The sequence below is a fragment of the Narcine bancroftii genome, chromosome 2, assembly GCF_036971445.1.
Source record: "Narcine bancroftii isolate sNarBan1 chromosome 2, sNarBan1.hap1, whole genome shotgun sequence".
NCBI lineage: Eukaryota > Metazoa > Chordata > Chondrichthyes > Torpediniformes > Narcinidae > Narcine > Narcine bancroftii.
Window position 1 is genome coordinate 44,859,056 of NC_091470.1, and position 13,057 is coordinate 44,872,112.

Genomic DNA, 13,057 nt, shown 5'->3' on the forward strand with positions numbered 1-13,057 from the left:
TGCCCTTTTCAAACAATTATCTAGTTAGATCACGTCAATTGGGGAGGGAGTCTCCAGTGATCCTCTCTGCCACTCTTATGGTCTTGTGATTGACCCCCAATTCACTTCTCTACAGCAACTGTACCACACTGATATGGCCAGCCAGAATGCTCTCGATAGAGCTCCTGTAGAAGGTTGAAAGGATGGTGGCCAGTAGCCTTGCCCACTTCAGTCTTCTTGGGAAATGCAGTCTCTGTTTTGCCTTCCAGACAAATGATGAGATGTTGTGCATCCAAGATAGATCACTTATATAACCATAACCATATAACCATTTACGAAGTGGAAACAGGCCATGTTGGCCTTTCGAGTCCGCACCGGTTCACTCATTCTTCAGGATATTGTTGTTTGTGGACTTTGAGGAACGTGGTGCTCACTAGTCTCCACTACTGAGTTCGTAACATTTAGTGGAGAGTCATCGTTCCTAGTCCTCCTGATGTCAATGATCATCTCTTCTGTTTAGTCTGCATTGAGACCCTGGTTGGTTGGTGCTTGACGTCCTATTTTGCGGAAACTGCCAAAATGTTTGGCCTGGAAGTCAGCCTGAAGAAAACTGAGGTCCTCCATCAGCCAGCTCCCCACCATGACTACCAGCCCCCCCACATCTCCATCGGGCACACAAAACTCAAGCCCATAGTATTTAACTTGCTGTATTTGAATTAATCATATTGTTAGATCCCAACCAGCATGGATCCATTCCAAAAAAACTTGGCTTCACTCTGCTTTTGCTGACTTTAAAAGATAAATCCTGCTCTATATACAGTTCTTTACTGATTGCTTACGCTCAAACCATTGTGTCATGTGCTGTCAATTCCCACTTGCACCACAGGGGGTAATGAATAGCTTCTATTGTAAACTTTAAAGCCCGCTGCGCAGCTCAGGCGGCAAAGTCCTCCTCAGCGACAAGATCTCCATCCTCAACCGATGGTCAGAACACTTCCAATCTCTTCAGTGCCAACCGCTCAGTCCAAGAATCCGCCCTGCTATAGCTCCCTCAACAGCCTTTAAGGCTAGAGCTGGATGAGGTCATCACCCGGGAAGAGACATATAAGGCAATTGAACAACTGAAAAGTGGCAAAACAGCAGGTATGGATGGAATCCCCCCAGAGGTCTGGAAGGCTGGCGGCAAAACTCTGCATGCCAAACTGCATGAGTTTTTCAAGCTCTGCTGGGACCATGGAAAGCTGCCTCAGGACCTTCGTGATGCCATCATCATCACCCTGTACAAAAACAAAGGCGAGAAATCAGACTGCTCAAACTACAGGGGAATCACGCTGCTCTCCATTGCAGGCAAAATCTTCGCTAGGATTTTCCTAAATAGAGTAATACCTAGTGTCGCCGAAAATGTTCTCCCAGAATCACAGTGGCTTTCGCGCAGAGGAACTACTGACATGGTCTTTGCCCTCAGACAGCTCCAAGAAAAGTGCAGAGAACAAAACAAAGGACTCTACATCACCTTTGTTGACCTCACCAAAGCCTTCGACACCGTGAGAAGGAAAGGGCTTTGGCAAATACTAGAGCGCATCGGATGCCCCCCAAAGTTCCTCAACATGGTTATCCAACTGCACGAAAACCAACAAGGTCGGGTCATATACAGCAATGAGCTCTCTGAACCCTTCTCCATTAACAATGGCATGAAGCAAGGCTGCGTTCTCGCACCAACCCTCTTTTCAATCTTCTTCAGCATTGTGCTGAAACAAGCCATGAAAGACCCCAACAATGAAGACGCTGTTTACATCCGGTACCGCACGGATGGCAGTCTCTTCAATCTGAGGCACCTGCAAGCTCACACCAAAACACAAGAGCAACTTGTCCATGAACTACTCTTTGCAGACGATGCCGCTTTTGTTGCCCATTCAGAGCCAGCTCTTCAGCGCTTGACGTCCTGTTTTGCGGAAACTGCCAAAATATTTGGCCTGGAAGTCAGCCTGAAGAAAACTGAGGTCCTCCATCAGCCAGCTCCCCACCATGACTACCAGCCCCCCCCCCCCCCCCACCACATCTCCATCGGGCACACAAAACTACCTATCTTGGCTGCACCATTTCATCGGATGCAAGGATCGACAACGAGATAAACAACAGACTCACCAAGGCAAATAGCGCCTTTGGAAGACTACACAAAAGAGTCTGGAAAAACAACCAATTGAAAAACCTCACAAAGATTAGCGTATACAGAGCCGTTGTCATACCCACACTCCTGTTCGGCTCCGATTCATGGGTCCTCTACCGGCATCACCTACGGCTCCTAGAACGCTTCCACCAGCGTTGTTTCCGCTCCATCCTCAACATTCATTGGAGTGACTTCATCTCCAACATCGAAGTACTCGAGATGGCAGAGGCCGACAGCGAATCCACGCTGCTGAAGATCCAACTGCGCTGGGTAGATCACGTCTCCAGAATGGAGGACCATCGCCTTCCCAAGATCGTGTTGTATGGCGAGCTCTCCACTGGCCACCGAGACAGAGGTGCACCAAAGAAGAGGTACAAGGACTGCCTAAAGAAATCTCTTGGTGCCTGCCACATTGACCACTGCCAGTGGGCTGATATCGCCTCAAACCGTGCATCTTGGCGCCTCACAGTTTGGCGGGCAGCAACCTCCTTTGAAGAAGACCGCAGAGCCCACCTCACTGACAAAAGACAAAGGAGGAAAAACCGAACACCCAACCCCAACCAACCAATTTTCCCTTGCAACCGCTGCAACTGTGTCTGCCTGTCCCACATCAGACTTGTCAGCCACAAACGACCCTGCAGCTGGCGTGGACATTACCCCTCCATAAATCTTCGTCCGCGAAGCCAAGCCAAAGAGAGAGAAAGAGAGAAGTCAGTCAGTGCTTTGTTTTATTAGTATATCTGATTGCCTTTGTGCTGTTTAAAGATTCTAGCTCCAGTTCTACAAGAGAAGTGTAGTTATAGAGCAGTGGTTCTCAACCTTTTTCTTCCTACTTACATACCACTTTAAGTATTCCCTATGCCATCGGTGCTCTGGATGTGGGTGGAAAGAAAATGGTTGAAAACCATGGTTTTAATTGTACCTAATTAACTCGTTACGTACACGGTTTCATAACTCCAAAGGAAATGGGCCAATGACAATTTTTCTGAAGCAAAATATTTCAGTAACTATTGGGTCTAGAGCAGTGATCCTCAACCTTCCCTTCCCACTCACATCCCACCTTAAGCAATCCCTCACTAATCACAGCGCACCGATGCCATAGGAGTTACTTAGAATGGTACGAGTGGAAAGAAATAGGTTGAGAACCACTGTTATAGAGTAAAAGAGGTAGGTATTATTGAAAATGTCAGTTTGACCCACTATCTGCCTCGACTCATTTACACTAACTCTACATTTTATTTTTCTGATATTCTGATCAATTTCCCCCTTGCACAAACTCAGATTCTACCACTTATCAACAGACTAGAAGAAGTTGGAGTGGCCAAGTAACCAATCTAACTTGATGTATTTGGAGTGTGGGAGAAACGGGAGCACCAAGAGGAAATGTGCACATTCACAAGGAGAAAGGCAAACTCCATGCTTTAGCTTCCAAGGTCAGGACTGAACTGTGTTTCAGTTTTGATTTTAACTGCACCCAATCTTTCTTCTTTTTTTCAAACTATGAAATTTCTCTGTTACTACACCTGCAAATGGACCACTTAATGTCATATGTTAAAAAAAATTGAAGATTAAAAATAGAATTTGACTTATGGTGCCAGTGTATATTCTCATTTCTTGTGGACAGCTGAAAATAAAGATCCATTGAAGAGAGCATAGCAATTGTTTGAAAAAAAATACAGAAAAATAGTTAATAAAAATTTAGTAAATTAAAAGCTCTTGTGTGAATGTGAAACTTAATATTATTTAAATTTGATGATTTTCTGGTTACTAGGTAGAACTACTACTGGAAGCAGAAGTCCCTTACTAATAAAGCCCATCAGCTGGTGTATTTGGGAAAGGCGATGTGATTACCAGCATAGAGGCAGCCGAGCAGAAATGCTGCAGATCATTTAAATCTGATTAAATGAAGAATTAAAAATTTAAGCTTGAATTCCCCATGTATTTTTGGGGAATGAAAATACTACTTCTTACCCTTTCCTGCAAAATGAATTAAAATCTTTTGTTTATGTGATGAACTTTGATACGATTATATTAAGGCTTTACTTGGCTCTGGTCAAGAAAGCTGTTACCTTATTCTGTGTCTGTTCTTGAAATGCTGGTTATGCATCATCCTCAATTGAAGATGTATGCTGTTAAGGAGAGGAATTGGCCTGGAGCAAATGAATTTTTATCTAAAATGGACTTCCAGCATAGTAGACCTAATCTGGAAACAATTGGATATCTGGACTAAAATCCCATTCAATTTTGTAGATATGCGTGTAATCGTCTAATTTCTATGTTTAAAATTTAGAGAGTCAGCTTTTGCACACATACTACTTTTGAGTGTGGTAAATACCTGCGTCGTTCGAGGTGTGGGGAGCTCAGATGGGCAGGTGGGTAGCTGGGACCAGGTGGTAAGTCCACATTTGTCAGGCGCTCAGATGAGCAACTGGCCAGAACCGAGTGGTAAATCTGCTTTCGGGCCGTTAGGTGCTTGGATGGGCGGGGCCTGGGATTTAGGAAAGAGTCTTTGTTTGGGGTGTTGAGAGCCCTGATGGGTGGGTGGCCAGGGCTTAGGCGAGAGTCCACTGTTAAGATGTCGGGAGCTCTGATGGGCTGGTGGCTGGGGCTGAAAATAGAGGTATTGACTTTTACACACGATATAAGGAAAGTGCCAGATTTTTGGGGATGGTGTTGATTTTTGGATCACTTTGTTTTGTCTATACCTTGGTTCTCTGTGGTTTAGCATATGTATAGACTTGATTAACTTTGCCAGATTGGCATCTCATTTTTTTATTATTTCTGTTATTGTTCTATTTCTTGTATGCTCATGTAACATCCTCTGTGAGCCTGGTTTGATGATGGTAAGATGAAAGATATATTGACCACAAGACTTCAGATTGAATTGGAATAAAATATTGCTGATATTGAAGATGCAACATGCCCAGGTTTGTGCTGCATCAACCCAGTTTAGCACACAATAGTACAATACAATGTCTGAAGTATTTTTGGTGAGGTCAGGATTGCGCGGTTAATGTAGTGGTTAGCCTGATGCTATTACAGCGCCAATGGCCCAGGTTTGAATTAGGCGCTGTCTGCGTGGGTTTCTCTGGGTGTTCCAGCTTCCATCCTTCAAAACATACATGTAGGTTTATTTGGGTGTAATTGGGTGGCATAGGCTTATGGGCCTGTTATCGTGCTGTAGGTCATAATTTAAAATGGATATTATTTTAATCTACAACAGTTTTACAATTGGTGCTGGTAATTAGCAGCCATGAACAGATCCACACCTACAACAAATAGTTTAACCATTGTTGGTTTTCCCACCACTGGTCCAGAATAGAAGTTACCCACTTCAAGATATGGATGTTTCAATTAGTGGTGGTTCTGAGTGACTCGTGGTTATAGGCACTGAGTCTCCCAACCGAAGTCTTGCTGCTTTCAGTGGTTCTGCCAAACATCCAGTTGAAGGTAATGCTGATCCATCAGCTGGGAAAGAGGTAGCTCGTCACAGATGGGAGATTTCATTTTGAAATGTCATGGTTATGTAATGTGGAAACAAGCCATCCTATCACATCCATGCTGACCAGTGGATACCCATAACCATTAATTCTATCTTCCAGTACATGGCCTTCTGTGCCTAGACAAATTAATTGCTCAGCTGGACAATTTTTAAATGCAGTGAGTGACTCTGCTTCCATCACTTTCTTCCTCAATGCATTCCAGCTACTTGCCACTCTCTGGATGTAAAAAGTCCCCTTCAGATCCCTTCTAAATTGCTTACTTCTAGTTTTATTCAGCTACACATAATTTTATTTACCTCAATCGCATCCCCTCTTAACCTCCTCCATTCCTGAGAAAACAGACCAAACCTCTCTAGACTCAGTTATCTCCTCATCACTGAACTGCTCCATCCCAGATAATACCTTGATGATTCTCCTTTGCACTCTCTCACATTCTTTCCATAATGTGTCTAAAGTTAGAGCATAATCTCTCTGCTCTTGAGTTCATTACCTCAGCTAATGAAGGCTAATATCCGAAATGCTGCCTGATCAACATTATCTACCTGCAACATCACCTTCTTTCGACTTGAGCACCATGGAACACCACTCTGTTCCTGAAATTCCAGATATTTGCCATTCACGGTGTATGACCAAGTCCCGTTAGTGCCCCCAAAAGCATCACTCACATACTGTATATCAGCATTATGCTCTAACTGTCCTGTCTCTGCCCATTCTTCAACACATGGATATCCCTCGCAAGGCATCAGTCTCTGGTACTGAAAATCTGCGCCAACTAACTAGCCAGAGTGTTTCCAGACATTTTCAACTTCTCATTGCTGCAGTCAAAGTTTCCCACCTGCTTCAAAAGGGCATCAATCATCCCAGTACCCAAGAAGAGTAGAGTGAGCTGCCTCAATGACTATCGCCCAATAGCACTAACTCCTACTGTGATGAAGTGCTTTGAGAGGCTGGTCATGGCCAGAATTAACATGTACCTAAGCATAGGTCTGGACCTACTGAAATTCGCCTATCGTCATAATCGCTCCACAGCAGATGCAATATTGTTGGCTCTCCACTCACCTCTGGATCACCACGAAAACAGCAACTCATATAAATATCTGCTTTTCATCGACTAAAGCTCAGCCTTCAAAACCAATGCTGGTCAAGAAGCTACAAACTCTAGGCCTCTGCAACTGGATCCTTGACTTCCTCATCAGAAGACAGCAGTCAGTACGAATTGAAAACAACGTCTCCTCCTCACTGATTATCAACATAGACCCACCTCAAGGATGTGTGCTTAGCCCACTGCTCTACTCATTTTACTGTGTGGCCAGGCACAATTCTGATGCTATCTACAAATTTACTAAAGACACCACACTTGTCGGCAGAATCACAAACGGCAATGAGGAAGCATACAGGAGGGAGATAAATCAGCTCGTGGTGTGGTGTCATCTCAAGAATCTTGTGATTCACCTGAATGTTTAAATTTTGATCTGGCTGGCTCTTGCTCCTTCCTGATTGTTAACCATTGTACAACCACTCTGGATGGGTTTATTCTGCAACAGGAAAGGATACGCCAACAGTGCTAGTCAAATTTCCCAGATATTTGTCTTTAGATGACAAACTGAACTTCCTCTGGCTGACTGGGTTGAATTTTTTTTTCTTTCCTGTTTGATTCCAGTGCTTGAGTCGTTGCTGGGTGGTCTGCCCAGTTTTACCTTGATGTAATAGTTTAATATCCATTCTCAATGGGGGCCACAACACATTTAAGGGGGGACATAAAATTCATAAGATGTCTAGGGGTACGAGAGACGTACAGAAGAAGCCAACTAAACTTTACTGCTTCACAGAGAAGGGAGCCCATAAATCAAAAGGTTGAGAATGGTTGGTTTTGTATAACTGTTTCGTATGTTGTTTCACTGGTCAGTTAAGAATCAACCATTCTGTTTTGCTCTGCATTGGGAGGCATGAAGACCAGAATATGAGAGAGCAGCCAAATAGACAGCCAATGTTTCAGGATGGAACTTTAATCGTGACAAAGGTGGGAAGAGTAGGTAGGAAACATAAAATGAGGCTGAGAAAGGTTGGGGAGGGGCCAAGAGGTAGTTGGATACTGAATAAATGAGTGGAGGGGTGGAGTGGGGAGATGAGGAGAGACTATGGGGGCGGGGGGCGGTGGGTGTTAGGAATTCTGGGACAAATGTACATATGGAATTGAATTTAGGTAGAGGTAACCTGAAATTGAAAAATTCAATATACATGCCATTGGATTTTGAGCTACCCAGTTGAAAAATGATATACTGTTCTTCAAGTTTACATTTGTCCTCATCCGAGCAATGGATGAGGCCAAGGTCAGAGAATGGTGTGGAAATGGTGAGAAGATTTAAAAACATTGACAACAGGAAGTTCCAGCCAGCGCATACAGTAATTCTATGTTTAAATAAAACATGGTTGCAAGACCTCTTTGGGAGAATGGATATACAGATGATTTCAATTGCATTGGAATAGTCTTCACTGTGGATCAGTCTTGAAAGATTTCATTTAGATTTTGTTTAGTTGTTCCAGTAAATCTTGCTAGATGAAATTAAAACTTTAAATACATCCTTAATTAACTTATTTTGCATAATTGCATGCATATTTTTTGTTAAACTGCTGTGACATCAATGCTTTTACAGATATTTATTGAATTCCTTTTTATCATGGACCACATATTTGGGAGAGAAATAGATGCTCTCTCCAAATCACGAATTTGCCCTCAAATCAGAGTGAAGGGGCAAAATATATAAGAAAATCAGAATTCATTGTCATGAACATGTCATAAAATTCATTGTTTTGCGGCAGTTACAAGTGCAAACATTGCTATAAATTGCATTTTTTGAAAAGTGGAAGACAATAGAAACTGAAATAGTGTCTGTGGTTCATTGTCCATTCAGAAATCTGATGACAGCCACTGGGTGATTTCACTATGGTAGCAGTGTGAGGAGGTCATGGTCTGGATGGTGGGGGTCCTTGAGACGCCAGCTCTTCTAGATGTCAATTCTGTGAAAATAAGAAAGATCTAGGAAGCGTGGATTGGGATAAGTTGTTTTCTAGCAAGGAGGTGTTCATTAAGTGGAAGGCCTTCAAAGGCAAAATTTTGAGAGTACAGGCATAAAGGCAAAGTTAACAAGCTTAGGTTTTCAAGGGATATTGGCAATATGGTAAAGAGGGAGAGAGAGGTGTATAGCAGGTATAGGCAACAAGGAGCAAATGAGGTACTAGAAGAGTATAGAAAATGTAAGAAAATACTTACAAACTAAATCAGGAAGACACGAGGTTGCTTTGGTAGATAATGTGAAGGTAAACCTGAAGGGTTCCTACAAGTAGGTTAAGAGTAAAAGGAAAGTAGGGAACAAAATTGGTCCCTATTAGATCTGAGTGGAGCCTCACCAGGTGGGGGAGATCTTAAACAGTTTTTTGGCACTAGTATTTACTCAGGAAACTGGTATGGTATACAATGAAGGAAGGGAAATAAGTAGTAGCGGCATGGAACATATTGAGATTAATGATGAGGAGGAGGTGCTTGCTGCCTTACAGCGAATAAAGGTAGATAAATTCCACTGGCCTGGCACGATATTCCTTGAGGGAGACTAGTGTAAGAATTACAGGGACCTGGCAGAAATATTTAAAATGTCCCTAGCCACGGATGAGGTGCCAGAGGATAGGAGTAGCTCGTACTGTTGTGTTGTTTATAAAAGGCTCCAAAAGTAAACCAGGAAATTACAGACTAGTGAGTCTGATGTCAGTAGTGGGTAAACTATTGGAGGGTATTCTGAGAGATTGGATCTGCAAGTATTTGGACAGCCAAGAGCTGATTAAAGATAGTCAGTATGGCTTTGTGCATGTTTAATGAATCTTGAAGAGTTTTTTTGAGGAGGTTACCAAGAAAGTAGATGAAGGAAATACTGTGGATGTTGTCTACATGGACTTTAGTAAGGCCTTTGAGAAGGTGCCATATGGAGGTTAGTTCAGAAGGTTCAGACACTAGGTATCCATGGAAAGGTGGTAAAATGGACTTGAAATGGCTGAATAGAAGAAGACAGAGAGTCATAGTGAATGATTGCTTCTCAGACTGGAGGCCTGTGATTGGTGTGCCTCAGGGATTGGTGCTGGGACCACTGTTATTTGTGGTCTATATTAATGATCTGGATGATAAAGTGGGAAATTGGATCAGCAAGTTTGGTGATGACACTAAGATTGGAGGCATTGTACACAGTGTGGAAGGCTTTCATAGTTTGCAGAGGAATCCGGATCAACTGGAAAAATGGGCCAAAAAATGGCAGATGGAATTTAATGCAGACAAGTGTGAGGTGTTGCATTTTGGAAGGACAAACCAAGATAGGAAATACACAGTAAATGATAGGCCATTGAGAAATGTGGAGGAACAAAGGGATCTTGGAATATAGATTCATAATTCCCTGAAAGTGGCATCACAGGTCGGCAGGGTTGCAAAGAAACCTTTTGGCATCTTGGCCTTCATAAATCAAAGTATTGAGTACAGAAGTTGGAATGTTATGGTGAGGTTGTACAAAACATTGGTGAGGCCAAATTTGGAGCATTGTGTGCAGTTCTGGTCACCAAACTACAGGAAGGATATCAGTACGATTGAAAGGGTGCAGAGAAGATTGACTAGGGTGTTGCCAGGTCTTCAGGAGTTGAGATACAGGGAAAGATAAAACAGGTTAGGACTTTATTTCTTGGAGCAGAGAAGAATGAGGGGAGATGGATGGAGGTTTATCAAATTGAGTAGTCAGAGTAAATGCGAGTAGGCTCTTTCCACTGAGATTGGAAGAGAGAAAGGAGAAGGCTTTAGGGTGAAAGGGGAAAGGTTTAGGGGAACATTTGGGGGAACTTCTTCACTAAGAGTGGTAGGAGTTTGGAACGAGCTGCCATCTGACATGGTAAGTGCAGGATCATTCTTAAACTAAGAATAAATTGGATAGATAAATGGATAGGAAAGGTTCTGGATGGTTATGGAATGGGTGCAGGTCAGTGGGACTAGAGGAGTGATGTTTCAGCACAGACTAGAAGGGCTGAATGGCCTGCTTTCTGTGTTTTGTATGGGTTCTTTGTCCTCAATGGAGTGAAGACTGATAGCCATGATGGCACTGGCTGAGTTCACTACCTCTCTGTAGTCTTTTCCTTTCCTATGCATTGCCACCTCCATATCAGACACTGATGCAACCAGTCAGAATGATCTCCCTGGTAGACTTGTATACATTTTCAAAAGTCTTTGGTGACATACCAAATATCCTCAAACTCTTCATGATGTATAACTGCTGGCAAGCCTTCTTCATGAATGCATCGACTTGGAGTCTCCAAGACAGATCTTCAGCAATGTTGATAGGCAAGAATTTGAAGTTCTTAACCTTTTCAACTTCTGACCCTTCAATGAGGACTGATCCATGCTCTCCTGGATTTTTCCTCTCCTGAAGTCCACAATCAGATCATTAGTTTTTCTAACGTTGAATGCAAGGTGGTTGTTGTAATGCCACTCAACTAGCTTGTCCATCTCACTCCTGTACACTTCCTCATCACTGTATGTGATTCTATCAAGGACCGTGGTACCATCAGAAAATTTGTAATGTCATTTGAATTGTGCCTGGCCACACAGTCATGGGTCTAGAGAGAGTAGAGCAGTGGACTAAGTTATGCCTGTATTGATTGTGAGTAAGGAGGACATGTTTCTGATCCATACTGACTGTGGTCTTCTGAAGAGGAAGTCAAGGATCCATTTGTAGAGGGTGGTACAGTGGTCCAGGTTTTGGAGCTTGTTGGCCAGTACTGAGGGTATAATGGTATTAAATGCTAAGCAGCAGTTGATGAAGAGTAGCCTGATGTACTTGTTGCCATTCTCTAGGTGTTCCAGAGCTGAGTGGACAGGCAGTGATATTGCATCTGCAGTGGAGTGATTGTGACAGTAGTCGAATTGCAGTCAGTCCAGATCTTTACTTGCCAGTAGGTAAAAATTAATTCTGGCCATGACCAACCTCTCAAAGCATTTCATCACAGTTGCCATGAGTAGTTCTGGGCGACGGTCATCGAGGCAGCTCATTCTCTTTGAAGTTGTGGCCAAGATTTTCAGCAACAATTTGCATTCATCATATCTGACCCAATCTGTTGGTTTTTAGCAGTATCTATTGGACTGAACCCATCCAAGAAAACAAATCTTGTACTCTGCATCTAAATTATGGTGACCTCATAAATCATCTATTTTAATTCCACTGATAGTTGAATATACAAATTGCTCCCTCTTGACGTGGTAAAGTTCAATATAACATGCATTAAGTCGCTATATAACATCCAACTATTATCTCTTGTGTGATTTATTTTTAAAGCAAATAAGATTTTCCTGGAAGAAATCTAAAGTAATAGACCATACCCAATATACAAAAACAATAAAGTTTCTTAATGAAGTATGATGGGGTTGGTTTTGTTGGGGTATACATCTGTATAAGTCATGTAATTATGTAGTTACCACAGTTTATATTTTCTCCATCTGCTTGTATTTGCAAATAATTGGTTGTTGACATAGGCAAAAGAGGAACAAAATCCTTCAACTTGAATTTAGGAGTTCGATTGTAAACTCTAGATTGCTTTCTGTCCTAGTAAGGAAAGAAACAAAAGATGGTTGAAGAGATGATGATGATTGCGGGAGAGTGTTTGGGTTAGATTTTCAATTTCTGCTTTACAGAGACCAATACCAGTGGAACAGGTTGCACTTGGACCTTAAAAATGTCAATGTCCTTGAAGATACAGATATTGGAATCTGGAGCAAATAAAAACAAACTGCTCGAGGAACTAAGTGGGTCAAGCCGCATCTGTGGAGGGGCAGGGAACAGGAATTGTCACCAAGAGTTAGGTTGTTGGGGAGGGTTTAAATTAATTTGGCAGGGTAAATGGGACATAATAGGAATAAGGAGGGATGAATGCCCAAATGTAGAAGGAAAACTAAATTAGGCACAGATCGCCTTGATGAGACACATGGAAGAAATGTGAGAAACCTTTTGCACAGAAGTGTGAAAATAATAGTAGGGGATTTTAACCATCCTGATATTAATTGAGGACAGCAGTGGGTGAAGTGATTGAATGGCGTAGAATTTTTTAAAAGTGTTGAGAGTGTTTTGATGTGATCCGACCAGTGATAGTTCAGTTCTGATCTAATGTTTGGGCATTAATTTTAAGTGGTGGGAACATCAGTGGGAGAATTGTTGATGAACAGTGACACAATTTTGCAGTTTTCAAGCTTTGCATTGAAATTGACAGGGATGGGTCCAGAATTGGGGAAAGTGTATTTTCAATGTGGAAAGACAGGAACTGGGAAAACTAGATATGGAGCAGCTACTGATGATCAGTGGGAATCGTTTAGAAATGAAATCCGAAGAGTTCA